Consider the following 4,354-nt stretch of genomic DNA (forward strand, 5'->3'; position numbering starts at 1 on the left):
TTTCATGCTTATTTTGCCATGTTTAAGGTCTGTCCTTAGGCATTTTGGTCGACCATGGCATGCTTAGTATAGCCCCTTTGCATTTTTGGTTTGTTGGCCTTAAGTGTGTGAATGTATAGCATGCATCCTTGCCTTAATTTAGTGGGTTGGGACCATTTGCCATGTTATTTCAGTCCCTTTAACATGCTTGTATGCTTGCTTTGGATGCCTCTTTGAAGCTTTGAAAGCTTGTCTTGCATGCTCCATGTTTTGGTCATTGTGCATGCTTTTGAATTTGAGCCATTTAGATGCCATCTAAGTGGTCTTTTGGGCTTTGTTTTATGTGCTAAAACTCTGTTTTTGGTCATTTAAGTCTTTCCATGTGTGGTCATATCAAGTGTAGTTCAATACTTCATTAGCTTGCCTTGAATGCTTGGGCCATTTGTTGCATGTTTAGCCTATCTTGTTTGCTTGGTTTGGCACCATGTTCTTGCATGATTTTCAGAGCTTAATGCATGCCCCATGTCCATGATTATTCCCTTTTAAGTGTGCTTAAAAGATGCCCTTTGATGCTTAAGTGTTTAGGCCTTAACATGTGCATGTGTGTATGTGTGTTTGGTCCCATCTTCTTAAGCTTTGGCCACTGTTTTGGACCTAACTTAGAGCCGTCCAATTAGTGTAAGTCCATCCCTTGTATGCCATTCAAGTGCTATTACATTATCTCAGTTTGCATGCTTTGGTTGCATGTGTTGCATGCTTGAAATCATTTGCATCTGGCATGCATTCCCTTGGTCAAATTACTAGCATGTTGCATGATTAGATCACATCTTGCATGCTCTAAGTAGTTTGCATAGTTGTGGCATGCTTGTTTGCCTTGTTGCTTAGGTTGTGTACCTAATGTGCATTGCATGTTTGCATGCTCCCTTTTATACCATGTTGCATGTTAGTTAACAAGCTTAGGTTGCATTGAACATGCATGCCTTGTCCCTTGATTTAGTGATAGGGATTGGGCCCTTATGTGTTTGCGTGCATTACATTTGAAATCAAAGTGCACACTTGATTCTTTGGGCCATCACGCATTGAAATGCACGATTGATGGTCCGAGAACCAAGGATCATGTCCCTTTGAGTCATACACATGATAAGGGGTGTGGTTAGGGCATACATTGCTTGAATTGCATTGCCATGCAAGGCTCTGTCCTTTGCTGCTGTCAAACAGGTTCTGCAGGCACTTTCTACCGATCGACTACACAAAGTGCCGACCGGCAATCAATTGGTGGCCGATAGCTTCATCAACAGCCGATGACCACATCCTACTGCCGGTGGCAATTCTACTCAGCCGGTGGTGTCTCTCAATGTCCTGGGAAGCAATTCTGAGACTTTAGTAGTCTTCAGAGGGGCAGAGCAGGGAAAACGGAGGCAGTCTATGCATGGCAGTGCAGTTCCGAGCAGGACCCGAGCACGCGTGCATTCGAGCCTTCTCCTCGAGGCTGCTGTTTATTGTTTCTCTTAGATTAATTAGTCTGCTTAATTAATTTAGTTGGCTTGTAATAATCAATTAGCTTGGGAGTTAGTTAATTTGTATTATTCTTTTGGTCCCTCCGAGCGAGGGCAAATTTGTAATAAGTGCGGGTGCGTGTGTGTGCATGTCTTCCAAACCCCACATCTTTCTTCCCTTTTATTTACCTGCTTATGATGGTAGATTAAGGCATGTTTAAATTAGCATACCTTATGCTATGCATGCATGCATCCATACATTTGTCTTGCATGCACCAGGCTCGGTACATCATGCTAACTGCATTTGTACTTCAATTTCAAATTGAATACGTGCATCAATTGATTGCATTTCACATGCCATGTTTAGGTTAGCCGAGCCTACTCTAATTGCATCCTGTATGTGTTGCATTAGTCAATTTGATATGAACTAGGACCATGCATGTCGGCTAACTAGTTTATTGTTTTGGCATGGAGTACGATGTAAGTATTTTCATGCTTTAGCATACCGCATGCGTGTGAATGCTATCATGACAGCATGCTTACTATGTGGCTAGATGCTTATGTGATAAACTGTTTGAATGCCTGTGGGTGAAGGTTGGATTGTCTGAGTTAGAAAAACTCGTTGAAATTCGTATTTTAGCCTACTTGCGAGTAGCAAATTCCAAAGTGCTTTTCAAGACAAACGGATATGCAATGCTTATTTCCAAATTAGGCAATCTAGTCTATACTTGTTTACTGTGCGCATAACATAGTAATTCTAGGCTAATAACTGGATTAAGAACACATAACGTTTTCAAAAATGGATATCACGGTTAGTAGAGGCCGGTCTTCGGATCGGGCGAGAGGGGGTGCTCATAGTTGACCTTCCCCGATCGTACCCAAGTTCCTAAGCCGAGGCAACTTTGGTGATGACGGACACATGGCCTTTGGCACCGAGTCAGGGTTTCCTAAATTCCCCTATTAAAATATTTAGGTGGTGACTCTGTATCTGGAAAAGCAGTCCATGTTTGGCACTTCTTTTCAAAAAAATGTTTTCTCAAAACGATTTGGATTTGGACTCTTTGGTTCAGACTTAGAACCGCAAACAAAATCAAGTCCGAACTGTAGCGTGTAACGCGGGGTCCCTCGCGGGCGTCTACAGTTTCTGGCGACTCTGCTGGGGAGTTTAGGGAGCTTGACTCGAACTCATGATATCCTGTTTTGATCTCATTTATGTGTCTCTTTGCATTGCATGTGCATTGGTGCGCCTAGGACACCGTGTTTGCCATCTGCCATTCCTGAACGGTTTGCCGAAAGCTTGTCTTGTCAAGACAAGACCATAAGGCTAACCGGTTATGGGTTCTGACAGTATGGAAACACAAACCCCGGTTTTACCGGGGCACCCTTTTCGACCATTCGACCTAGTGCATATTCGGATCCATAGTGACCATTCCAAGCTAGGACAGGTTGCTTACCCGATGTTAGGTTGTTTGAAAACCGCTGCGTGCGTAGTAAAACCCTAGCTCCTGACAAAATAGGACAGGGAAACCCTACCCCAACATAGGGGTGTTTTGGCTTTCACTTATCTGCTATGTGCTTTAGAGTGTATCTCTACAGGAACGTACATACCAGTTTGCAAGATTGAGTATCAGGCCCGAGGGCACCAGTATCAGTGTTATTGAGAGATCAGTTGTCTGCGGGTATCAAGTTTTATTTTAGGGATAGTGATTCTGGGGAACAGTGATCAGTAATAGAGTGCAGTTGTTCGGCTACACCTGTGATTGATCTGTTTGGGCTGAAATGCTGTTTGTTTTTCCTTTCAGTTCAGAGTGTCCAGAGAATTGATACAGAGTAGCTAGTGTTCCCCCTTGCTGAGGCAAGATAGATATCTGATTCGTCAGTCACCGTTCAGTACAGCGGACTTATGATGACGCAGAATTCAGAAGAGATTGTGGTTATGACAGCTACACTGGATCAAGGGATCACCCTACAGGATGAAACCAATGTTGATGTATCGCATCCGCCCAGGTCGCCTGTCGCGCACCCGATCTGGACTCCCCAGTTGTATCAGGCTCGCGAGCCCACTACATTCGAGCTGATAGGAATGATTGGTGACCTCCAGAGATCCGTGGCCGATCTGGCCTATGGAATGTCGGTTTCACCGCCAGCGGCACCGTATGCCGGGAATTTCATACCACAGGAGCCCCCGCTACTGGGACGGATTGTGATAGAGCTCAGCCAACCAGAGGTGGCTTCCAGCTACAGCCACGACATGCCAGCAACAACCGGGCTTCGCTCTGAAGTAGCAACCCAAACCCTTGACCAGGCTGAGGCCAGAGGCAAGAACAAAATGAAGGCAGACGCTGATCCCATTGAACAACTGTTGTGGGCAGTCGAGGCTTTGAAAGCCGGGGGGATGAACAAGCAACAGATATCCGCAGTTGTGGCAAAAACTGTGGAGGATGCTTTCCCCACTCCACCTGAGGGTAGTTCAAGTCAGTTAGAAAATCGGGATAGGCCCCGTCATGCCAGAACAGTTCCTCCTATTCCCAACCCTACACCTGGGAAAGATCAGAAACCAAGGCAGTGTCTGCCGACCCTTTTGCTAGTGCGTCTAGTAAGAATGCTCAGACTTCAAAGTACCTGCCCCGAGGTCGCAGGATCTTTCATGCTCTCTACATGCCTCTGTCTAAGGCACTTCAGATCCTTGCCGAGAGGGGACACCCTCGACTCTGTATCTGGCAAAGCAGTCCATGTTTGGCACTTCTTTTCAAAAAACTATTTTCTCAAAACGATTTGCCGGATTTGGACTCTTTGGTTCAGACTTAGAACCGCAAACAAAATCGAGTCCGAACTGTAGCGTGTAGCGCGGGGTCCCTCGCGGGCGTCTACAGGCGGTA

Source organism: Camellia sinensis, chromosome 7 (genome assembly GCF_055761805.1).
Source record: "Camellia sinensis isolate YWXY chromosome 7, ASM5576180v1, whole genome shotgun sequence".
In the NCBI taxonomy this organism is placed as follows: domain Eukaryota; kingdom Viridiplantae; phylum Streptophyta; class Magnoliopsida; order Ericales; family Theaceae; genus Camellia; species Camellia sinensis.